This window comes from Piliocolobus tephrosceles, chromosome 7, assembly GCF_002776525.5.
Source record: "Piliocolobus tephrosceles isolate RC106 chromosome 7, ASM277652v3, whole genome shotgun sequence".
Taxonomy (NCBI): Eukaryota; Metazoa; Chordata; class Mammalia; order Primates; family Cercopithecidae; genus Piliocolobus; species Piliocolobus tephrosceles.
This window is the reverse complement of record NC_045440.1, coordinates 137,349,712-137,360,913: the sequence shown is the minus strand read 5'-3', so window position 1 is coordinate 137,360,913 and position 11,202 is coordinate 137,349,712. Positions and strand designations below refer to the sequence as shown.

The 11,202-nt window shown below is 39.5% G+C and overlaps 1 long non-coding RNA gene across 1 annotated transcript; it reads left to right on the top strand.

Annotated features, from left to right (window-relative positions):
• The first annotated feature begins 7,842 nt into the window (after window positions 1-7,842).
• On the top strand, window positions 7,843-9,637 carry LOC111550159. The gene is made up of 3 exons (XR_002733948.1): window positions 7,843-7,896; window positions 8,080-8,225; window positions 8,802-9,637. It is a non-coding gene; the product is annotated as an uncharacterized LOC111550159 (long non-coding RNA).
• Window positions 9,638-11,202: the final 1,565 nt, after the last annotated feature.

Genomic DNA, 11,202 nt, shown 5'->3' with positions numbered 1-11,202 from the left:
AAGCTTACTATGACCTCACATCTACAGAGAAATCTTCATTGATCAACTACTAATCACTCACACTGACCTCTTTATAAATTTAATGTATGGGAGAGAGGGAGAAAATGATGGGCAGGAGACAGGACTAACCTGCAGCTCCTGCTCAAATGGACAGAACAATATGTGGATACTTACACTGTGAACTTTTGCTCCAAGAACAACCACAGGAACATATCAGGAAAACTGGAAGAATTCACAGAACCTTTGAAAGAAGCAGCTCTGCAAACTCCACAGAACAGCCAAAAATCTGTGAGTTTTCAAAGCATGAGAGAAAAAAAACCATCTGCCTCTGAACACACATTCCCATTAGGAACCTGAAAATCCAGATCACAGGAGAAGGATTTAACCTTACTTATAGCTGACAAGGATTTAGAGAGCCAAACGAAATGTAAAAGTAGAAGAAGCAATAGGAAAAGCCCTATAGGCATTCCTTGTCCCCAGCTTGAGCCCAGGGAAGCCATTTTTGGCCTTGTCTCACAGGGGTCCATGGAGAAGGGAAGGCAGCCAGTGTAATTGGAGAGGGGCCACAAGATGAAAGAAGCTCCTAGCTGAACTTTGTAACAATTTCAAATGAGCACAAATTTTCCTGAGTGGAATCATGCGGGAACAATGGTAAGTGCAGATATGAGTATAGAAACCACAGCCAAAGGTGCAGGTAGGTGGGGAGGAATGAGGTCTGACAGCCTTGCTTGCTTTCTCAGCTTGTAACCTGGGACAAGATCTCAGCCCTGTTCAATGGCTGCCTAGATATAAACTCAGTGCTACCGTTGGGGCACATCAAGTGTAAGGCTGGCCTTGCTGGCTGCCTGGGAGCTTGGTAAGGATTGTCACTGCCAGCTTTCCCCCACTTCCCTAGTGACCTGTATGATGCAACAGAGGCAGCCATAACCCCCACTGGGAACCAACTCCATTGGCCTGAGAACTACCCCAAATCCCCCACAGTGGTTGCAGCAAGCCCTGCTGAAGGAGAGTCTGAGCTCAGACCCAACCCTGCCCCCACCTGATGGCTTTCCTCTATCTGCCCTAGTAGCTCAAGACAAAAGTATAAACTGTTAGAAGAAATATAGCCCAGCCCATCACCTGAGAAACCCCAGTACTTATCCTGGCCAATGTAGGGCAGGACTATATGCCCTTTCTACTACTGCAGCTGGTGCTTTTTTGAAGTGCCACCTCCTGGCTGGAGGTCAACCAACTCAAACCATTAGAGCAACTCATAACAGAACAACCCTGCTCCAAAGAAGGAGAAAACAACAGCTAATTCCACCATCTACAATACCATGGCTAATTAGAGGTCCTCAGTCTGCCCATGTAACAACTTCACTGCTAGCATAATCAGCATCTGAGAAAACTAATACACTAAACAAAATTACAGCCAAGGACTCCTACAGAGTCTACTTCATTCCCCTGCCACCTCTACTGGAACAGGTGCTATTATCCACGGCTGGGACACCTGAACACAAATCACATCACAGGACTCTTTGCAGACACTTCCCAGCACATTTCCCAGCCCAGCACCTGGTAGCCCTGCTGGGTGGCTAGATCCAGAAGAGCAATGACAATCAATGCAGTCTAGTTCTCAGGAAGCCCCATCACTAGAAGAAGCAGGAGAGCACTATATCCAGGGATCAACTCATGGGACTAAAAAATCTGAACAGCAGTGCTTGAGTTTCAGATCTTTCCACGGAAACAGTCTACCCAATTAAGAAGGAACCAGAAAAGTAATTCTGGTAATACGACAAAATATGGTTCTATAACACCCTCAAAAGATCACACTATCTTTCCAGCAATGGATCTAAACAAAGATAAAATCTCTGTATTGCCAGATAGAGAATTAAGAAGGTTGATAATTAAGCTGCTCTGAGTAGCTTAATACTCCTTCCCTTAAAAACAACTTAAAGAAATTTAAAAAACAATACAGGATGTGAATGAAAAGGTCTCCAGAGAAACAGATATCTTAAAGAAAAGACAATCAAAACTTCTGGAAATGAAAGACAGACTTAGAGAAATGCAAAATACACTGGAACATTTTGACAATAGAATTAAACAAATAGAAGAAAGAACTTCAGAGCTCAAAGACAAGGCTTTCGAACTAACCCAATTAAATAAAGACAAATAAAAATGAACACACCTGTAATCCCAGCACTTTGGGAGGCTGAGGCAGGAGGATCACTTGAGGTCAAGAGTTTGAGACCACACTGGCCAACATGGTGAAACCTCATCTCTACCAAAAAAAATACAAAAATTAGTCAAACAAGGTGGTGCGCACCTGTAGTCCCAGCTACTTGAGAGGGTAAAGTGGGAGAATCATTTGAACCTGGGAGGCGGAGGTTGTGCCACTGCACACCAACCTGGGCGACAGAGTAAAACCATGTCAAAAAAAAGAAAAGAACAAAGCCTCCAAGAAACTTGGGATTATGTTAAATGACCAAACAAAAGAATAACTGATGTTCCTGAGGAGGCAGAAAAATCCAAAAGTTTAAAAAACTTAGTTGAGAGGATAATCAAGAAAACTTTCCTGTTCTTGCTACATATCTAGACATTCAAATATAACAAACTCAGAGAACACCCTAGAAATTCACTGCAAAAAGATCGTCACCTAGGCACATAGTCATCAGGTTATCTAAAGTCAAGATAAAGGAAAGAATCTTAAGAGTTATAAGGCAAAAGCATCAGGTAATCTATAAGGGAAAACCTATCAAATTAACAGCTGATTTCTCAGCAGAAATCCTGTAAGCCAGAAGGGATTGGGGTCTTATCTTTAACCTCCTTAAACAAAATAATTATCAGCCAAGAATTTTGTATCCAGTAAAATTAAACTTCATAAATGAAGGAAATAACATCTTTTTCAGACAAACAAATGCTGAGAGAATTTGTGACTACCAAACCAGCACTACAAGAAATGCTAAAAGGAGTTCTAAATCTTGAAAAAAAAAAACTCAAAATGCACCAAAATAGAATCTTCTTAAAATATAAATCTTACAGGCGCTATAAAGCAATAGCACAATGAAAAAAAAGGTATTCAGGTAACTAGCATGATGAATGAAACAGTACCTCACATCTCAATACTAACATTGAATGTAAATGGCCTAAATGTTCCACTTAAAAATGTACAGAATGGCAGAATGGATAAAAATCCACTAACCAAGTATATACTGTTTTTAAGAGACTCACCTAACACATAAGAACTCACATAAACTTAAGGTAAAGGTGTGGAAAAAGATATTCCATGCAAATGGAAAAGTGAGCAGGAGTAGCTATTCTTAGACAAAATGGACTTTTTTTTTTCACTGTATGAAAGTATCATATATTGCCTATCCATTATCCAGTAGAAGGACATTTGGACAGTTTGGAATTTTTGGTGATTATGAATAAAACCACTGTGAATATTCACATATATGTGTTTGTATGAACATAGATTATTATTTCTCCTGAATGAACTGGGAGTAGGGCTGCTGGATTGTATGGTAAATATGTATTTAATTGTAAAACAGATTTAAAACAACAACAGTTTAAAAAGAAACAGTGGACTTAAAGTATATTCCACAAAAAAAAAAAAAAAAAAAAAAAAAAGGACTTAACAGCTACATACAGAACATTCTACCCAACAACTGCAGAATACACATTTTTTCCATCAGCAAATGAAACATTCTCCAAGATAGACCATATGACAGGCCACAAAACAAGGCTCAATAAACTTAAGAAAATTGAAATTATATCAAGTACTCTCTCAGACTACAATGGAATAAAACTTGAAATTAATTCCAAAGGGAATCCTCAAAACCACACAAATACATGGAAATTAAATAGTCTGCTCCTGAAAGATCGCTGGGTCAACAATGTAATGAAGATGGAAATTTGAAAATTCTTTGAGCTGAACAACAATAGTGACACAACCTATCAAAACCTCTGGGATACAGCAAAAGCAGTACTAAGATGAAAGTTTATAGCATTAAATGCCTACATTAAAAAGTCTGAAACAGCACAAATAGAAACTCTAAGCTTCTATCTCAAGGAACTAGAAAAACAAGAAAAAACAAATCATTTCTTTTGTTCAACCAAACAACCCAAACCCAGCAGAAGAAAAGAAATAACAAAGATCAGAGCAGAACCAAATTAAACTGAAACAAACAAACAAACAAACAAACAAAAAAGAGAGAAATAAAACAAGAAGCTGATTCTTTTAAAAAATTCACAAAATTGATACACCATTAGCAAGATTAACCAAGAAAATAAGAGAGAAGATCCAAATAAACTCAACTGGTAGTGAAACGGGAGATATTACAACCAATACCACAGAAATACAAAAGATCATTCACAACTACTATGAACATTGTTATGCACACAAACTAGGAAACCTAGAAGCAACAGATAAATTCCTGGAAATATACAACCTTCCTAGATTTAAACTAAGAATAAATAGAAACTCTGAATAGACCAATAAAGACAGCAAGATTGAAACACTAATTTTAAAAATTGCCAATAAGAACAGTCCAGGATCAGATGAATTCACAGCTGCATTATATCAGACATTCAAAGAATTGGTATCAATTCTACTGAAATTATTTCAAAAGATAGAGAAAGAAGGAATCCTTCCTAAACTGTTCTATGAAGCCATTCTCACCCTAATACCAAAACCAGGAAAGTACATAACAAAAAGAGAAAATTACAGACCAACATCCCTAATGAACATAGATGCAAAAATCCTCAGCAAAATACTAGCTAACTGAATTGAACGGCATATCAAAAGATAATCCACCATGATCCAGTAGAATTCATACCAGGGATGCAGAGTTGGTTTACACAAGTCAATAAATGCAATTCATCACACAAACAGAATTAAAAACAAAAATCATATGATCGTCTCAATGGATGCACAAAAAGCATTTGACAAAATCCAGTATCGCTTTATGATTAAAACTCTCAGCAAAATCAACATAAAAGGGACATACTTTAAGGTAATAAATGACATCTATGACAAATCCACAACCAACATTACACTGAATGGGGAAAAGTTGAAAGGATTCATCCTGAGAACTGGAACAAGACAAGGATGCCCACTTTCACCAGTTCTGTTCAAAATAATACTGGAAGTCCTAGTCAGAATAAACAGACAAGAGAAAGAAATAAATAGCATCTAAATTGGTAAACACGAAGTAAAACCGTCACTTTTGGCCAATGATATGATTGTATACCTCAAAAACCCTAAAAACTCATCTGAAAAGCTCCTAGATCTGATAAATGAATTCAGTAAAGTTTCAGGATACAAAATCAATGTACACAAACCAGTAGCACTGCTATACACCAACAGCAACTAAGCTGAGAATCAAATAAAGTACTTAACTCCTTTTACAACAGCTGCAATAAAATAAAATAAAATAAAATACTTAGGAACATACCTAACCAAACAGGTGAGAGATCTCTACAAGGAAAACTACAAAACACTGCTAAAAGAAGTCATACATGACCCCAAACATCCCATGCTCATGGATGGGTAAAATCAATGTTGTGAAAATGACCATATTGCCAAAAGCAATCTATAAATTCAATGCAATTCCTATCAAAATACCATCATCATTATTCACAGAACTAGAAAAAACAATCCTGAAATTCATGTGGAACCAAAAAAGAGCCTGCACAGCTAAAGAAAGACTAAGCACAAAGACAAAGCTGGAGGCATCACATTACCCAACCTCAAACTTTACTACAAGACTTTTGTTACCAAAACAGCATGGTACTGGTATAAAAACAGGCATGTAGACCAATGGAACAGAATAGAGAACCTAGAAATCAAGTCAAATAGTTACAGCCAACTGGTATTTGACAAAGCAAACAAAAACATAAAGTGGGGGAAGGACACCCTATTCAACAAATGGTGCTTGGATAATTGGCAAGCCACAGGTAGAAGAATGAAGTTGGATCTTCATCTCTCACCTTACACAAAAATCAACTCAAGATAGATGAAAGACATAAATCTAAGACCTGAAACCATAAAAATTCTAGAAGATAACATCAGAAAAACTCTCGTAGACATTGGCTTAAGCAAAGAGTTCATGACAAAGAACGCAAAAGCAAATGCAACAAAAACAAAGATAAATAGATGGAACGTAATTAAGCTAAAAAGCTTCTGCATAGCAAAAGAAATAATCAGCAGAGTAAACAGACAACCTATAGAGTGGTAGAAAATCTTTGCAAACTATGCATATGACAAAGAGATAATATCCAGAATCTATAAGGAACTCAAACAAATCAGCAAGAAAAAAATAATAATTTCATCAAAAACTGGGTAACGACGTGAATAGAAAATTCTCAAAAGAATATACGCAAATGGCCAATAAACATACGAAAAAAATGCTCAACATCAGTAATTATCAGGGAAATGCAAATCAAAACCCCAATGTGATACCATCTTACTCCTGCAAGAATGGCTATATTAAAAAATAATAGATGTTGGCGTGGATATGGTGAAAAGGAAACACACTACTGGTGGGACTGTAAACTAGTACAACCACTATGGACAATAGTGGGTAGAGATTCCTTAAATAACTAAAAGTAGGTTCACCAGTTGATCCAGGAATCCCACTACTGGCTACCTACCCAGAGGAAAAGAATTCACTACATGAAAAAGACGCTTGCACATGCATGTTTATAGCAATACAATTCGCAATTGCAAAAATATGGAAGCAGCCCAAATGCACATCAATCAACATGTGGATAAAGAAAATGTGCAGCCTATACATACCATGGAATACTACTCAGTCATTAAAAGGAACAAAATAATGGTATTTGCAGCAACCTGGATGGAGTTGGAGACCATTATTTTAAGTGAAGTAACTCAGGAATGGAAAACCAAACATCATATTTTCTCACTTACAAGTAGGATCTAAGCCATGAGGATGCAAATTATAAGAATCATATAATGAGCTCTGAAACTTCAGGGGGAAGATTGGGATGGGGGTGAGGAGTGAGAGACTATACATGGGGTACAATGTATACTGCTCAGGTAACAGATGCACCAATATCTCAGAAACTGCCACTAAAGAATTTATCTGTGTAACCAAACACCCCCCGTTCTCCAAAAATTATTGAAATAATAATAATGACAAATAAATGTAATGTATGTTCTCGAATAAGCAGTAAATGTACATTCAAAAGACAGCAAAGGTTATATAAGGAGGGAAAAAAAGCAAACATTTTTTTCCTTCTCCTTTCTCCAGCCATCCCAATTGTCCCTGGAGGTAAATTTTGTCCCCACTTTCTCACACAGTCTTTCTTCCTGTGGTCTATGTGATTAATAACATACATGTATTCTTTCGTTTGATTTTTCCCATAATTAAATGGCAGCACACTCAATATGCTGTTCTATAAGATGCTTTTTTCACTTGACAAAACATCTTAGATGTCTTGTTGTATTTCTATCCATCTATCTATTTATAAATTGCCTTACTCTTTTTAGTAGTTCCAGTGGACTCTATTGTAGGGATACACTGTGTTCTCTATTGATGGACATTTACATTAGTTCCCCCCCTCCTTTTTTTTTTTTTTTGCTAGTTCAATGATGCAGTAAATATCCTTGTACACATATCAGTTGCTTTGCCTATGTGCTAACATGTTTGTAGGATAAATTACCTAGGAGCCAAACTGCCACATCAAAGTCGATGCACATTTTAAATGTTGTTAGCTATTGCCCAATTGCTCTTTACAGAGGCTGTCCCAGTTTACACTTCCACCAGCCTCACCTTATTTAAATCCTCTGCAGAGCAATTACCACTTTCCAATATTGTCTGTTCATTGCTTTTCTCCCCCAGGGTGGAAACCATTTCATTGCTGCTGGGCTCCTGGGGCCTAGATCATTGTCTGGTAAGCGCTCAATAAATAGGCTTGGAATAAATGAACAGACAATTGAAAATGGACACAGTAAAAAGAACAAGAAGCTTGGCATACAAATGACATCAGGTTTCAATCCTGGGTCTGTCATAACTGTGTGGGCTTGGGGCAAATTACGTAACCATTCTAAGCTCCATTTCCTCATCCGGTAAACAGAGATACTAAGAACTGCTACTTTGAAGACTTACTCTCAGGACCAAATAGGATCATAGCTGTGACAAGTGTTTTGTGACCATAGACAGTTTCAGCTCTGTGCAGTTACTAGGATCCTGGGCTGATGAGAAACCAGCTCCAGCTAAGAGGTAAATCCTAAATCAATGCGCCATTTAAACTTAGTGACGACGCATGTTGAACCCCATAAACTTCCAATGAAAGCTGTAGAAAGCACAAGGATAATTTGGCAGGGCTTCTACTGGCTACTCCTTATTGAATAGAAGGTCGATTTGCCAGCAAGTATTCCCTACAGAGAAGCAGATGTCTGGAGCCCTAGGCTTAAGGTCTATCAAAGAAATCAGGGCACAGTAATTTTTCTAGAAGATTAAAAATAGTGTCCACTTAAAGATACTGCTGATGGCTGGGGTGAGGTGGACAGGAGTGAAAGAATGTGATCCGGCAAGGGTCAGGGGAGACACCTTTTCTCAGGGATGTAAGGGTAGTTCCCAAAGGTGGAGGACTTCCCCAGAGAGTGAGCAAATAAAAGGTTTAACAGCTCCTGCGGGAACTAGCCAGAACCAATTACAATTAGGACTAGCTTGGCTTAGCATGAAAAGTCTGGTAGAAAACTGCATGCTGAGAAACTGAGTGTCTTATTGGGGAGAAGGGCTGGCTGGTTTCCAGAAATCACCGGGCATAAGGTCACCCTGATGTCTCTGTTTTAGATGGTGATTGACCACTGAGTAGCTGCCCAAATTGAGACGCTCTGCTCAGTCCCCAACCTGACAGAACAATTGGCCCACACTGCCCTGGAGGCTGCTGGGCAGGAGCTGGTAATTGACAGGGAACTCATTATGGAAGGACAGAGCCTCTGAGCAAGCTGGGAATCTGAACTGACAGAGCCCAAGGGCCTGGGAATCGGATCACTGGGAAGAGACAGCCCAAGTGTTGTGTGTCCTGGACATAAGGGGAAAATAAAGTTTCAGAAATTGCTCGGCACTACAAGAGAGCTCTGGTATTGAAAGCCAGCTCTGATCCATTCTCCCTGCGGCTTTGGACATGCAATTGACCTCTGTGAGCCTCAGTGTTATCACCTCCAAAATAGAGAAGAGAATAAATCTTTTTCTTGGAGTAAGAAATAAGGATGCTGTAACTATGACATTGATGATCATTATTATAACAACTAGCAGCTGTTTCACATCCTCCAGCAGTCAGAGACCATTTGAAGAGTGTTAAAAATGGGCCAGGCACAGTGGCTTATACCTGTGAACCCAGTGTTTTGGGAGGGCCCAGGCAGGAGGGTCGCTTGAGTCCAGGAGTTTGGCAACAGCCTGGGCAACATAGTGATAACCCTCCATCACTACAAAAAATCAGAAGGGTGTGGTGGTGCACATCTGTAGTCCCAGCTATGAGGGAGGCTGAAGTGGCAAGATCACTTGAGCCCAGGAATTCAAGGTTGCATGAAGGAGTTCAAGGTTGCCATGATCACGACACTGCGCTCCAGCCTGGGCAACAGAACAAGATCCTCTCTCAAATAAAATAAAATAAAAGAATATTAAAAATGCATTAACTATGTGATCCTCACAACAAGGCCTGTGCTGTTATTCTCATTTTATAGATGAGGAAAGTAAAGAATAGAGATAAGATGTTGCCCTAGGTTAGATAGCTAGAAGCTGGCAACATTTGAACATGAAGCTGAACATTCTGGCTCTGGAACTCATTCTGGTAAACATGTGCTCGCCAACCTGGATAAGAAGCACAAAAAGGAGAAGGGCCTCTGCAGCACCTGACAGAAAGGAGTGTTCAATAACAATACGTTCTCCTTTCTCCCACCCCTCACACCCACGTAGGAGCATGCTAGACTATCTCTGACTTACTTAAAAATCTGATGTGTGCCAACCCCCCAGCTGAAAAAGGAACAAAGTCTTCTATATTCCCCTATAGGATTTTTAGAAAATCAAATGCTATAAATAGTCCAGTTCCCAAAAGACCGAGTCCTATTGTCCAAGATGTATAAAAACCTCCTGCTGTCATTAACCTCGAAAGACAAGAATGATTTGAGTAAATTGAACCTGGGGAAAAGCAGTCTCCAGGTAGAGGAATCAGTGGGAATAGCTTTGAGGACTGAGCATTCAAGGCGCAGATGAATAGCATGCCCTCACCAGAGGAACCCACAATGCCAGGGGCTGGGGAAGGTTAGCAGGGGGAAGGTGGGGACCATGGCAATTCAGAAAGAGTGTAATGGATCATGACTATTACGCCAAAGGCTTTAGAATTTAGGGCATCCCAGAGGCTTACCTGTGCAATGAATCTCTCCTTTACACATCTGTCTTCCCACCTCAGTATCACGTAGGGAACCCATACTCCATCCACTGGGTAGAATGGAGCCCATTACATATTGTATTACTTTGTTGTTGCTATTGTAACAGATTTACACAAACTTTGCAGCTTAAAACAAAATACATTGAATATCTTACAGTTCTGAAGGTCAGAAAGTTCAAAATGGACTTATGGGGCTATAATCAAGGTATCAACAGGACCGAGTTCCTTCTGGGGCTCTAGGGGAGTATGTGTTCCTTGCTTCTGCCAGCTTCCAGAGGCCGCTTGCATTTCCTGGCTTGTGGCTGCATCACTCCCAACACTGTTTCTGTTATCACATCCCCCTCTCCGACACTGCCACTCCAGCCTTCCTCTTGTAGAGACCACTGTGATTACATTGGGCTCACTCAAATAATCTAGTATAATTCCTCCATCTCAAGATTCTTAATCACATCAGCGAAGTGCCTTTGCCATGTGAAATAACATATTCAGAGGTTCCCAGAATTAGGACATGGACATCTTTGTGGGGGACATTATTTGGTCTACCACATCTCTATTCAACAATATTAACCTCAGGAAAGTAATCTAATATCCTTGTGCTCCAGTTTCCTCATCTGTGCAGTGGACAAGTAAAACTGAGGAAATGAGGAAGTCGCTGAGAATCCCTGAAACTTTCAGCGTGGGGGAGAAGTCTGGGTTTTTATCTCTCCATGGGTTAATTGTTTAAATTCTAAATGATGGTCAGCTGTGGTGGCCGAAGTGCTCCCAGCACTTTACTTTGGGAGGCTGGGGCAGGAGAATCGCTTG